Here is a 15,406-nt window from a genome sequence, read left to right as displayed (position 1 = left end):
GGGTCTCTTAAGCCAGTGAGGCTGACTTTGAACCTGCTCGATCCTCCTGTCTCCACCTCCTAAGCGCGGGAATTACAAGCCTGCAACACCACGCCCGGCCATATCCAGAGGTTCTATATCCACAGATTCCACTAACCGTAGATGGAAAATATTTGAAAAAATTTAATCTGCAGTGAACATGTACAGACATTTGGTAATTATTTCTTTTTCTTTTTTTTTTTTTTGCTGGTTTGGGGATGGAACCCAGGGGGGGCATTTGACCTCCGAGCTACACCCCCTGCCCTATTTTTTATTCTTTATTTTGAAAGAGGGTCTCACTAAGTTGCAGAGGGACTCACTAAGTAGCTGAGGCTGTCCACAAACTGCCATCCTCCGGTCTCAGTCTTCCAAATGCTGGGATTACAAGCGTACACCACCACGCCTGGCTCTTTTTTTCTTTTTGGTACTAGGGATCGAACTCAGGGGCATATACCTCCAAGCCACACCCCTAGACCTTTTAATTATTTTTTTAAATTTTGAAACAGGGTCTTGTTAAGTTGCTGAGGGACTCACTAAATTGCTGAGACTGGCCTCAAACCTGTGATTTTTCTGTTGTAGCTTTCTAACTGGAATTGCAGGTATGCACTGTCACACCTGGCTTCTTGTCATCATTATTATTATTATTATTATTATTATTATTATTATTATTATTATTTTGGTGGTACTGGGGTTCCTGGAATCCCTTCTTCCTCCGGGCTACACTCCCAGACCTATTTTATATTTTTGAAACAGGGTCTCTTACGCCAGCGCGGCTGGCTTCGAACCTGCGCAATCCTCCTGTCTCCGCCTCCCAAGCACGGGGATTACAAGCGTGCGCCACCACGCCCGGCCTTGTCATTATTTTTAAGCAAGTATATCACCTCTTAAGAAGTATATCAATTATTTACATAGTATTTATATTATATTAAGTATTATAAGTCATTTGGAGCCAAGCGCATGCCTTTAATTTTAGTATCTGTGAGTCTGAGACAGGTGAATTGTAGGTTTGAGACCAGTCTCAGCAGCTTAATGATGTCCCTCAGCAAGACCATGTCTCAAAAATAAAATAGGTCTGGGACTGTAGGTCAGAGGTAGAATTCTCCTGGGTTCAAACTCCAGTACTGCCTACCAAAATCACCTCTAGATGACTTGAAATATACAAGATACTGTGCATAGGTTATATGCAGAAACTATGCCATTTTATATTTTAAAAATATTGAGTATCCATGGATTTTGTGTCTATGAGGCAAGTTCTGGATCTACTTTGCTATGATTCCCAAAGGACAACTGAACTCTACTTCTTAGAAGAGCAAGTGCTAGGCCACAGTACTGCTGATTTCTGTTCCAGAGTGGTTACCACCAGTTCAGACAACACCTTGTCTTGTGCTTACTTCTGCAAAACCAACCTATCTTCATCTTCTGAAAGCAGCAGTAAATGGTGTACAAATCCTGAGCAGCCACAGAATAGCATGGCTTAGCCAGAGTAATGGGAACGGAGGTGGAGGTGGCATTTTATGGAGTCTTGATATTTTTCTGACAATACCTTGTACCAGAAACCTTGGAAAGTCAGGAGGCTAATTCTATACTGTTGGACTCTTAATACTGAGACTGCGTCCTGAACAAACAGCTTTTGTGTGTGTGTGTGTGTGTGTGTGTGTGTGTGTGTATGTGTGTGTGTGTGTGTAGTACTGGGGTTCCTGGAAACCCTTCCTCCAGGCTCTACTCTCAGACCTATTTTTATATTTTTTTAAATTTGGAAACAGGGTCCCTTTAAGCCAGCGAGGCTGGCTTTGAACCTGCAGGATCCTCCTGTCTCCGCCTCCCAAGCGCGGGGATTACAAGCGTGGGCCACCATACCCAGAAAACAAATAGTGTTTGATACAGGTCATAGGGCATAGCACTAATTCATGCAAAGGGGCTGGAGAAACGTTTGTCTGGACAAGAGAGACTGCTTCTACTGGTTCCAGAGGACAGCCTTAAGTACAGTTCATCAGGATGGCCTCTTAAAGCGCACAGCTTGACTCTGATGGCTACAGTGGTAACTTCCATCAGGAGGAGAAAATTTCACAGTCTTTGCGGAGGAGAAAATAACCATGTGTTTAACTGAGATTGTTTCCCTTAGAAGAGAAAGGAGAAATGATGAATGCAATGTTGATGTTAGATTGGAGACTAGATACCAATCTGGAATACGGTAACTGGGGCCAAAGAGTTAAGTGTGGACAAACATGAGTGGCTGAGGGATTCAGCTGTCCCCAGGGATCTGAGCCAAGGACCTCATCTGTGACACAAACCGGAACGATGAGTCTTGGCTCACTTGTAGTATAGAATGGTTATTATATTTCCATTGGAATCACTCCACATCTTGAATACTTGTACTCTGTTGGATGAAAGGCAAATTAAGCACTGTCTTCAAATAAAATGATTCTTTTTGAAGCTTAACCAAAATCTTTAAACAGTGTATCTCATCAACCAACCAACCAACCAGACAAACAAACTAATATCCCTCTAAAGACTTACCGATGGAATATGATCTGGCCCAGTGCCCAAGCCCACCACACTCTTGCTCACTCTGTTTTGGTGACTGGAACTTCTTGCAAGTCCCAGAACACTCACATCCGTCCCTTCCTCAGGCCTTCCTTCTCCTGGTTGTTCTTTCTGTGTGGATTCTTCCTTGCACACTTAACTGGTTCACCTTTTCACCTCCTTCAACCCTGTTCATGTGTAAACTCAGCCAGGACTACCCTGCCCATCCATCTGAAATAAATCCCTTCTGGTTCCCCAATTCTATGGAAGTTGGTCATTGATTGGCACCGATCTCTGCAACCTGCTGGGCATTCTCCAGAGCACATTCTATGTTCTGAAAGACAATAATAATTATCATCATCATTATTATTTTATTGCATTTATTTCTGTATATATATATATATATATATATATATATATATATACATAATTATTTATTTATGGTACTAGGGATTGAACTCAGGGGGATTCTACCTCTGATCTACACTCCCAGCTGCTATTTATTTATTTATTTATTATTTATTTATAAACTGGGTCTCACTAAGTTGTTGAGGCTGGCCATGAACATGTGATCCTCCTGTATCAGCCTCCCAAGTCCTGAGTTTAAAGTATGTGCCACACTCAGCTTTATCATTATACTTATCTTAAATTGTTGACTTTTTAAACTTTTAACTTTTTTTTTTTTTTGGTGGTACTGGGGATGGAATCCTTCTACCTTTGGGCTACACTCCCAGACCTATTTTTATATTTTTTATTTGGAAACAGGATCTCTTAAACCAGCGAGGCTGGCTTCGAACCTGCGCAATCCTCCTGTCTCTGCCTCCCAAGTGCGGGGATTACAAGCATGCGCCACCACGCCCGGAAACTTTTAGCTTTTTAACATTTAAGCTGTTAAAGAGCAGGATTATAACTGGGCCTAGTGGTGCACGCTTGTAACCCCAGTACTTAGGAGGCTTTGACAAGGGTATCCGGGTTTGCAGCCAGCCTTAGCTACTTAGTGAGGCACTCCACAATTTAGTGAGATCTGTTTCAAAATAAAAAATAAAAAATATTGGGCTGGGGTGTAGCTTGAAGGTAGAATGGCCCTGGGTTCAATCCCCAGCACCACACAAGAAAGGAGCAGGGTTATTATTATTTTGGCCCATTAATTCACTGCAGAACCTAGAAGATTCTTGAGTAAAGAAGTCACTCCATATATATTTGTTGAAAAAACAATCAGATCTGTTAGCGCATGGGTGAAAAATTCAGTATATGGGCAACTTGGATATAAAAATGTGGCTGAGCTATTTTAATGATTACTGAAGCCATGGTATTGACTTTTTTTTTTTCAGTTCTAGGGATTGAATATAAGGGCACTCTATCTCTCAGCTACATCCCCAGCCCTATTTTTTAAATTATTTATCTTGAAACAGGGTCTCACTAAATTGTGGAGTGCCTTACTAAGTACCTGAGGCTATTCTCGAACCTGCAATTCTTCTGTCTCAGCCTCCCAAATGCTGGGATTACAAGCGTGCGCCACCACACCTGATTCATGGTACAGAGATTTATATAGCACCACTTTAGAAAAACTCAAAATGTTGTTTGAGAAAGGAAACATAGTCTTGGTTTAGAAATGAGCAATATTTATATAATGAAAATAACACAAATACTGAATATAGGTTAAATGGTTATTTTATAGAAAAATGAGGATCAAGTAGAGAAAGGCCAGTGGTAATGTATGATAATTAAATTCTAATATATTATAATATGAAGCCAATATATAATGTCTAAGATTGATAAATCAAAAAATCACAGTGAAAGTACATTATTTAGAAACACAAATGTAAATACCAAAAGATTATAAAGCAAAAGTTGAAAATGTTGTCTCTGGGAGTGTGAAGAAAAATGAAAATAGGTACTAGTGGTTTTCATTTTAAAATACCTTACCATTTAGTGCTGGGCGGGGTGGCGCACACTTGTAATCCCCGCTTGGGAGGTGAAGACAGGAGGATCACGCAGGTTCGAAGCCAGCTGCGCTGGCTTAAGAGACCCTGTTTCCAAATTTTAAAAAGTATAAAAATAGGTCTGGGAGTGTTGCCCTGATGTAGAAGGGTTTCCAGGAACCCCAATACCACCAAAAAAAAAAAAAAAAATATATATATATATATATATATATATATATATATATATATTACCATTTGACTATGTATATTACTTTGATAAATATAAAAGTAATTAAATAAAGAAAATATTTTTCTTTTTTTATAAATTTAAAATATTTTATTGGTGCATTGTAGTCAAACATCTCAGTGGAATACAAGACTTGTGAGGGTATACAAGCACACATCATCCAATTAGCCTTTATCTGTTCCCCATCCCATTCCCTCCCCCTCCCTCAATCCCATGCTTGATTTAGTGATTAACTTTAATATATTTGTTTACATACATCATGTACTTTAAAGAGATTTCATCTTCCCCCATCCTATCCCCTCTGATTGGTCACCTTATTTGCTCCTCCATAGGGCCCTTTCTTCAACTGGATTTCCTCCTATTACCCATTTCTTCCTAGTTTTTGCATATTAGGGAAAGCATCTGATTTTTTATTTTCTGTGATATTTCTCTGTGTATGCAGCATTGTAAGTTCCTATCCCAGTCTTGGAGGCCCCAGCACCGGTCTGGCCACCCGGCAGGCTCTGATCTTAGCCTTGCTGGCTCCAGCACCGGCCTCACTCCTCGACAGGCTCTGTTCCTAGCCTCAGAGGCCCAAGCACTGTCCTTTCCTCCCAGCAGGCTCAGATCCCGGCCTTGGCAGGCTCAGATCCGGGCCTTGCTGGCCCCGGCACCAGCCTTGTCTTAAGGCAGGGTCCTATCCTGGCCTCGCTGACCCCAGCACAGGTCTCACGGCATGGCAGGCTCCTATCCTGGTCTCAAAGGTCCATAGCTTCACTTCAGAGAGTAGGCTCTGCTGCTCCATGTGTACCCTGGCTTCCTGCTATGCGCAGAGGAGCACGGTGGCCATGAGGGCTGATGACTCCCAGAACACACAGTGTGGCAGCCCATCCCAGCTATGCAGGGCTCCCTCTGATACCCCCCAAACCCTTTTACCACTTAGTAGGTTGTCCAGAATTCCCGAGCTTGTGTGGCAGGAGCAGTCTACTTTTGAGGAGATTTCCTCAAAAGTTCAAGGTGGATTGGGCTTGATCTGTCTGCCCCTCCAAATACTGGTCACCACCACTTCTGCTGCTGCCACCGTCATCTTGGATCTCTCCTGAACACCTTTCCCCCACAATATGATTTCCAGAACTCCTGAGCATGTGTGGCAGTAGCACTCTACCTTTGAGGACATTTCTTTAAAATTTTAAGGTGGGATGGATTGGGTCTCTGCCTCTACCAAATACTGACCACCACTGCTGCCGCCATAGCCATCTCGGTTCTCTTTGAAGCATCTTATTCACAAAGCATTCTCAAATTCCCAGGCATCTGCAGCGGTAGCATTCTACCCTTGGGGCAATTTCTTCAAAAGATCAAGGCGGATTGAATCAGATCTCTGCCTCTCCTGAATACTGGCCACTGCCATTGCCACTGCCTCCACCATCTCAATTCTCTCCCAAACATTTTTCCCACACAGCATGTTGTCCAGAATTCCTGAGCATGCGTGGCGGTAGCAATCTACCTTTGGGGCGATTTTTTCAAAATATCAAGGTGGATTGGGTCAGATCTCTGCCTCTCCCAAATACTGGCCGCCGCCACCAATGATGTCTCCACTGCTGCTGCTGTCGCTGCTGCTGATTGGATCAGATCTCTGCCTCTCCCAAATACTGGCCTCCGCCATCCCTACTGCCACTGCCTTCCTCCTGGTTCTCTGCTGAGCTCCTTCCTTACATGCTATGAAGTCCAGAATTCTTAAGCATGCACAGAGGTAGCAATCTGCCTTTGGGGTGATTTCTTCAAAATATCACGGTGGATTAGGTCAGATCTCTGCCTCTCCCAAGTACTAGCCCCTGCCGCCACTGCCGCCAATGCCGTCACTGCCTCCAATTGGGTTGGATCTCTGCCTCTTCCAAATACTGGCCTCTACTGCCCCTGCCACCACCGCCTTCCTCCTGTTTCTCTGCTGAGCTCCTTCCTTACATGGTATGAAGTCCAGAATTTTTAAGCATGTGCGGCTGGAGCAGTCCCCCTTCCCAGAGATTTTTTTTTCTTTCCAAAAGTTCAAGGTAGATTGGTTAGAATTTGTCTTTATCTCCTGAATACTGGCTGCCGCCGCTGCCATCTTAGCCCCTCTCCAATATTTTTAATAAGAGAAGACAGTATGTGTGTTTTGAAGAGGTTGTGAGATCAAGCACTCAGCAGCAATGAATTTTATCTCCCCTCTACGAGTGGAGGCCCACAGCCTCACCACGTAGAGCAGGATCTGCTGTTCCAAGCACATTCCGGCTTCTGGCGCAGCATAGAGGAGCGCGGCAGCCAGGCGCACTGAGTTCCCCAGGACGCATGGCTGGGTTTCCCGCCCGGTTCTGCTGGGCTCCCTCCACCAGGCCCAGATCATTTTTCTTACAAGGTATGTTGTTAAGAGTCCCCAGCAGGTGCGGCTGAAGCGGTCTTTTCTCTAATCTCTTCTGGGATGTTCTTCCAAAAATCACTTTTCTTGTGTGGCAGGCACCTCCTTGTCATCTTGCTTCTAATTCTGCCATTATCCACTCTCTCTCCTGTATTCTAGTTAGGAAGTCACAGCTGGAAATGTTTTCTTAAGTTGTCCTGCTCAGATATTAAACCAAAATCTGATGTTCAGGGCTTCTCTGAGCCGCCACTATCTTCCCTCAAAAATATTTTGCATAAGCATCTTTTTAAGAAAGTCCTACATTTCTATCCAAATTATTTTTAACCTTTCTTCTTAAAGAATCATTTTATATAGTTATTATTCTATAGAACATAAAATTATATATCATGAAGTACTAAAATAGTAGATCATTCAAAGTCATTAAAATTGTTTTAAGTACAATTCACAGAGATTGCTTAACTATTTCCAACATTACCTGAATGTTTAAATTTTTAAACAAGGTATTTTGAGGAAAATGTCTCAATTTTCTATTTTTAACATCAAGAAAGGAATATGCCTTGAAGAAAAACAAATAAATGAGTCCAGGAAATGTAAAGATTGTCTTCTGGCTGGAAGTTATGATGTCATTTAGGTGAGTCAATAACTCATTTTGGATACAGCCCTATAGCTCACAGATGAACTTTAAAGTTCAAACAATAGCAATAATAAAACAAAAGTCACCACACACATGTGTGTAAATATAAATATGATATATATACACACATATTCTTTTTCTAGTTTATTGATCCGAAGCACAAAAAACACTCAAATTCCATCATCCAAACTGTCTCTGTGTGTCATGAAATGACCTTGAGAAAGTCATCCCAACTTCTGATTATTGATGAGTGCATTTTGGCTCTATTCAGAATCTGGAGCCATTTAACAAGTAGAATATTGCTATCAACTAAGCCATTTTAGTAATTACTGAGGCTATGGTATTGAATTTTAAGGGAACACTATATATTTATAATCATCTCCATATTTTTATGTTGAAGTACTTTCATTCTTTTCTAAATATTATTGCAAAATATTAAAATATACTCATGCATATATGTAGATACTGTACTGAGTGTATTGCATAGCAATTGATTGGCATGTAATATAACTCTAATTCAATCAGCCTATGAATATAATTAGCAGATGAACATAATAGAGGATGCAAATTATTTAAGCTAAATTATTTATGGTGATCTCTAAAAGTGATTATACTTCATTTTGTTATAGAATTAACATTTTTTACTCTTAAAATCATGATGAGGTTTTTTTTTTTTTTTCAAATACAACCATGAGTTTACTTCTATCATAGTGTTCATTTCCTAGTTTTGTAATTGACTCTTCTCTCGGTGCCTGACTCTTAGATGTCATTCAGATTGTAAAAAGGAAGAAGGAGGACATGAAGCCAGGAAGGTAGACAGGAAAGAAGAAAAAAAAGGAAGGAAGGAAGGAAAGAAGGAAGGAACAAATGAATGAATGAATGAATGAATGAATGAACAAACAAATGAATGAATGAATGAATGAATGAATGAACGAACGAGGAGAGAATCCCAGAATGAACAATTCAGGTATCTTGTTTAATATGTTGAGAGTCACATGGCTAAGACAAAACATAAAGCTATTACCTAATTCTGTCATTTTAGGGCAACAAATTGTCTGGACTGTGTTCTTAATAGAAAAGTCAAGTGAAAAACACATCATTTTGTTTTTCTGGAGACTTAAAGGCTGGCCTCTGCATCCAAAAAAGAAATTGAAATTAAATTCGAACAGAAATTGAATTTGAATGATCCAGAGAAGTTCCCAACAGCCTCTAAAAGGACCACAGGAGGGTTCTGGAGGCACAGTGAAACATGTCTTCAGTCAATGCAGCACAGGTCAGTGTGTGCCGAGGCACCAGGCAGTCCAAGCTTGCATAGTGTGAACACAGCACATTGAAAAGTGTTCTCTGAGCCCACCACTGAGTTTTCAGTTCTGTTTTTGTGTGGGTGGTTCCTCCTTAACACTATGGTTCTAATATTGAAGAGGGTATACCAGGAGTGACCTGGTCTGGGACTTCACATATGTAGGATGTTTCCATCCTGAATCAGATGTATGAGAAACTCCATGGATTCTTTCCGTGCAAGGGAAGAAACAGGAAGTTTCCACAGACCAAGGAAGGCATATCTTGAGTTGCAATGACCAGTCAGGAGGTAATGAAAAACCCTGGGATATAAAGAGTAAGGAATCTGGCAGATGACCTCTGTGAGGACAAAGGGCAAGACTCAGTGTGAGCCTGCCTGGAGCCCCCTGGTGTCTGCAGGAGACCCTCTCATGGTCTCAATGATGGATAAGATGGATTCTTCCTAGGTTGGCAAAGAGGACCCTTGAGTGGTATCAAGACAGAAGCACTTCTGAGAATGGGATTGACAAAATCATGTCCCATAGAAGCAAGGGAAATCCTGTGGTTTATGAAGGTGTGCAAACTATTTTCATTCTGCTCCTCCATGCCGGACAAGTAAGTTGTAGATCCTTCCAAGGCTGTAGTTGAGCAGAACTAGACCCAGCCCCAGGCCTAAAACATCAATTCTTCACAGCACTTCTCTTGCTTTGCTATTTGCCAAGCTCTCAGAGTTTTGGAAAATAGATAATTTTTCTTCTCTTCATAGGAGATCACTATTTATTGTACGTCTTCAGCTCTTTAAGATGCATAATGAGTCAGGCATGGTGGGGCACGCTTGTGATACCAGTGCTTGGGAGGCTAAGACAGGAGAATCAAAGGTTTGTGGCCAGCCTCACCTACATAGTGAGGCCTTCTGCAATTTAGTGAGACCCTATTTCAAAATAAAGAATAAAACGTAGGGCTGGGGATGTAGCTTGGAGGTAGAATGCTTCTGGATTCAATCTCCAGTACTGTACCTCACAAAAAAAGATGTGTGAAGGTTTCTCATTAAGGTTCAGGTCAAATCCCATTGCAACAAATTCTCAGAGAATACCCTAGAATTTGGTTGCTTCAAATAAGATAATTTGGCTGAAGATTGGAAATCTTATGATGATGGCATCTATTGAAATGTTATTTGATCTGAGTTCACGTGGGGATTAGGCAGAGAAAGCCTTAGAAGGTGATTTTTATGGCATACTTCATCGAACAGGGCTGGATTTAACTTTATTCTTCCTTCATCTGGTTTCTGGCCATCGACTCCATGCTACAGAGCTTGGGTTGCAAATAATGAGAGGGAATGCTTAAACACAAACAAAATGTCTCACCGATTAAATGTCAGAATATGGTTTACTTCCTGAAACTCAGGGAGAGGAGCCAGCGGTCCGGGCTCCATGCCCACATCTTCCACTGACATTCGGGGTGACCTTGGGGGAAAGAATTTAACTCTTTCCTGCCCTGTGAGCTGTGACACTTGGTGGCATTGCAAACACATCCCTGAGGTATGGAGGATTCTTATAGGTTTGATTGTGTGTGTGTGTGTGTGTGTGTGTGTGTGTGTGTGTGTGTGGTACTGAGGATGGAACCCAGGGGTATTCTTCCTCTGAGCTACACCCCCAGCCCTATTTTTTATTCTTTATTCTTTGTTATTTAGTTTTTATTCATAATTATAAACTTAACTCTGCAATCCAGCTAGACTTGGAGGGGAATTAAGGAAATGTGGAACCCAAAGAGCTGCAGCGAAAACAAGATTACTGGATATTGGGAGCAGATGGGGTGGCAGGGTACTCTCCTGAGCTACAGAAAAAATGGGTTGGTGGAGAAGATAAAGACAGGTCAATGTATTACAGCTGTCCACAGTCGGCAATGGTGATCTTCTTGTTGGTCTTACCATTCCTGGACCCAAAGTGCTCCACGGCTTCCACAATGTTCATGCCTTCCTTTACCTTCCCACATGCTTGCCATCCAACCAGTCAGTCTTGGCAGTGCAGATGAAATGTGTTTGGTCCAGCATTTGCCATGGACAAAATGCCAGGACCTGTATGTTTCAGGATGAAATTCTCATCATCAAATGTCTCCCCATAGATGGATTTGCCGCCAGTGCCATTATGGCGTGTGAAGTCATCACCCTGCACATAAATCCTGGAATAATTCTGTGAAAGCAGGAACCCTTATAACCAAATCCTTTCTCTCCAGTGCTCAGAGCATGAAAGTTTTCTGCTGTCTTTGAAACTTTGTCTGCAAACAGCTTGAAGGAGACGTGGCCCAAAGGCTCGCCATCAACCGTGATGTCGAAGTACAGGGTGGGGTTGACCATGGCTGGTGGCTGGCAACAGGGCACAACAGGTGACAGTGGCTTATTCTTTATCTTGAAACAGAGCCTCACTGGTTTGCAAAGGGCCTCACTAAGTAGCTGAAGCTGTCCGCGAACCATGATCCTCCTGCCCCAGCCTCCTGAATGCTGGGATTATAAGTGTGAGCCACCACGTCTGGCTTCCTCATAGGTTTTTGACGAGTGATGGGTTACATGGGGCTTTAGCTTTTCCGGGCATAGATATATGGACACCAGAGGCCCTTTGTAAACTACAATGCTAACAAGGAGTTCTAGATAATGGGCAGTTCTGCTATTAATGGCAGCATCAGCTTCCAGAAGAAAAAGCAACTGAGTGGAGATATACAATATTTTTTCTTTCTTGTATGTATTATTTTCAACCAGTTTATAAAAAGTCTATTTTTCCTCTAAAATAAGCACATATGTCAATGGTACATAAAAAGTGTCATTTTAGCAGGGTGTGGTAGCTCACACCTGCAAATCCCAGCACTTGGGAGAATGAAACAGGAGGATTGCAGGTTTAAGGCCAGCTTCAGCAACTTAGTGAGATCCTGTTTCAAAATAAAAAAATAAGCCAGGCGTGGTGGCGCATGGCTGTAATCCCCATGCTTGGGAGGTGGAGACAGGAGGATCGTGCAGGTTTGAAGCCAGCCACGCTAGCTTAGGAGACCCTGTTTCCAAATAAAATATTAAAAATAGGTCTGGGAGTGTAGCCTGGAGGTAGAAGGATTCCATCCTCAGTACCACCAAAATAAATAAATAAAAATAAAAAATAAAAATGGTTGGGGGTATAGTTCAGAGGTAGAATGCCCCTGGGTTCCATTCCCAGTGCACACACAAGAAGGCACCATTTTTTTCAACCCTTATAGTACCATGTAGTGAGTTGGGTAGGAAATCAAACTAGAGTTAGTTTTCCTGTAGGACCTTACTTTGGCAGGACGCTGAAATTCTCCGTGCCTCAGTTTCCTCTTTTTTTTTTTGGTGGTACTCGGGATGGCATCCTTCTATCTCTGGGCTACACTCCCAGACCTATTTTTTTTTTTTTTTTTGGAAACGGGGTCTCTCAAGCCAGCGAGTCTGGCTTCGAACCTGCGCGATCCTCCTGTCTCCGCCTCCCAAACGCAGGTATTACAAAAGTGCGCCACTCCACGCCTGGCTCCTCGGTTTCCTCTTTGATAAAACTGTACTTACCTCCAGGGCTTTGATTGAAAGCAAATTTGTTCATATTCTTAAAGTGCTCAAAATGCCCGGCACTTTACTCTTATTGTTGTCATCCTTATCATTAATCTGATCAGCCCTAGGAAGGAACGCATGCTGCTACGTTTAGAAGATAGAGAGGAACTGATCGTCCAAGGTAGAAGTATAAGAAAATTGATTACAAAAGAGAGAAATGTTGCTTTGACTCAGGAGACAATTGGAAGAGGCAGTAGATCTTGGCCAGAGGCCATGGTTTGATGCCTTTCTGAGCAATGGGACAATATTAAACATGTCACACTATTACTTAACCCATTAAATCTCAAGTTTTCAATTCTCCAAATATTTCAGTGAAATTGACACAGGTGCATTAAAATATGTTGAAATTTATATAGTTTATATGAGCTTATATAGTATTATATTTATCAACATTTATTAATGTCATTATAATTATGCGATATTTTGTTATTATAGAATTATTTTTGTATTAGAGGATTTTATTATGTATTAAATACTCTGTTTTTATAAGTGTCCCACTTCTGGTACAATGAAACAAAAGTGGGTTGATTTTATACTCAGCATAGCAAGTGTCTCCTGTTACGGTAAATGCAGGAAATCCAATTCTGACCAGAAGAAAAGATTTTGTTTGGATCAGGGATAAGCCAAACAAGGATGCTGTAGATAAAGTGCATCATGCCCACAACTATCAGACTTCTGTGGAGTTTTTCTTGCCAATGGCCAAATGCACACCAGGCTCCAATTAGGAAAGGTGTGGTGTAGCGACTCTCCTCCATCCCAGGCTCTTACTCCTCACCGAATCCATCCTTAAGACACAAGTAGGGACTCGGTGCTCAGATCTGCTCGTGTGCTAACATCCTCGTCTGATATCCTTGGAACACTGGATGACTGCATCTGATTGTGGTGAAACTTGGGGGTTGTATCTCTGCTATTGACAGATGCAAGCCCTGTTTCAGAATACAGCAAGAATTTTAGTTTGGGAGTCCTGTAGAGGAGAGGAGACAAATTAATTAACTTCTGTTCTTATACAATACAGTATTGTTTCCCAGCATGGCTTCGCCTCCATTTCTTGCTTCTTTCTCTGTCCCAATTTGTGGTCCTTAAGAATTAGCAAAGTCTTTTCAACTGTTGCACATAGGTCTACCCATAACCTGGGGAATATTATTCTTTATGTCAGCAACTAGATGAATACTGAGAGCTACAATTGTGAATAGTTTAATAAGAATACTTATTTAATGTAATATGTTTGCATTTAAATCATTTTTACTTAATACTCACTAATCATAATTTCTCTTGAAATAATTTTTGTTATACATTTTTATTTCATAAATCATTTGTATTTTTCTTTGGGTTTAACAGATAAATTTAAATGCTTTAAAAGGAAGTGAACTTTTAGAAATACATAAAATAATTTTAAGTTTTGAATTTTAGTATTCATTTGAGCTGAATGCAGAAATGTATTAAGATTTTATATACATTGACATGATTATATTTTAAATCCTTTGGTTATTCTTGACTGTAGAATAAATTAGATGAAAATACTTATTATAACAACATTGCTAGTGTCATTGTTGGAATGAAGGCAAGAAAAAATATACAGAATTCATGCAGTAGGGCTTGGTAGCACATGCCTTTATTTTCAGCATTTGGGAGGCTGAAACAGAAAGATCGCAAGTTCAAGGCCAGTCTCAGCAATTTAGTGAGACCCTCAGAAACTTAGCAAGACCCTGTTTCAAAATAAATTAATAATTAAAAGAAAGGGCTAAGTGTGTAGCTCAGAGGTAGAATGCCCTGGGTTCAATGCCCAGTACAGCACACACGCACACATACACACACACACATACACACACACACACACACACACACACACACGAATACATATATAATAATGTATGTATTTTGTGTGTCTTTATTGTTCATTCAAACATTGCCAACTCATTTTACAAGATACAAAGATATCCCTGATAGTGATTAATTTCATTGTCTTTGATATTTCTTTGGATTTTTTTTTTTTTTTTTGTGTGTGTGTGTGGTACTGGGGATGGAACCCAGGGGCATTCTACCTCCAAGTGACACCCTGAGCCCTATTTTTTTTTATTCTTTATTTTGAAACAGGGTCTCACTGAGTTGCAGAGGGCCTCACTAAGTATTAGCTGAGGCTGTCCGCCAACCGCAATCCTCCTGTCTCAGCTTCCCAAATGTTGGAATTACAAGTGTGTGCCACTACACCAGGCTGTCTTTGGATATTTTAGAAGATAACTTTTTGTCATCTAAACTCATGCGCATCTTGTTTTATTTCGTTATTATAGGTGAGTGATGCTAAGAAGTTAGTGTAGTTGATGCTCATTGTTCATGGTGGTTATGTAGACACTGCATTCCTACATACAGCCTCTGGGAGGATACAGGGCAGCTCCTGCCATCCTCTAGTCATAGCGTTTTCATCAGCCAATCAAAGCGTAGCTTGTTTCATGTGTGTTTCTGTTTAAAGATGCCCTGTTTAATATAGTGGTTCCTGGTTCCTCTCATCTGTACCTCTGCTTTTAGCAGTTTCAGTTTCATATAGTTAACCACAGTCTAAAATGTGCAAGGGGGGAGTAGCTCAGAGGTAGAGTGCCCCTGGGTTCCATCCCCAGTACCACACACACAAAAAAAATGTGAAAGGAAAAATTCCAGAAATAAGCAATTTAGAAGGTTTTTTTTTTACATACTTTTGTTGGTGTGTTGTAATTATGCATCATAGTGAGGTTCAAAGTGACACAAACACACATGCATATAGCAGTTGACATGTTCTCTCTGGATCCCACCTCTTGTCCCCTTTTTCACACTTGTCAGT

The 15,406-nt window shown here is 41.1% G+C and overlaps 1 pseudogene across 1 annotated transcript; it reads right to left on the bottom strand.

The window, feature by feature from the left end:
- Positions 1 to 10,873: 10,873 nt before the first annotated feature.
- LOC308273004 (peptidyl-prolyl cis-trans isomerase A-like) lies at positions 10,874 to 11,346 on the bottom strand (annotated as a pseudogene). The gene has a single exon. The product of its transcript is annotated as a peptidyl-prolyl cis-trans isomerase A-like (transcript).
- Positions 11,347 to 15,406: the final 4,060 nt, after the last annotated feature.

The sequence above is a fragment of the Muscardinus avellanarius genome (assembly GCF_963383645.1).
Source record: "Muscardinus avellanarius genome assembly, chromosome: 14".
NCBI classification, from domain to species: Eukaryota; Metazoa; Chordata; class Mammalia; order Rodentia; family Gliridae; genus Muscardinus; species Muscardinus avellanarius.
The sequence above is the reverse complement of the archived record's forward strand: the minus strand, read 5'-3'. Positions and strand labels throughout refer to the sequence as shown.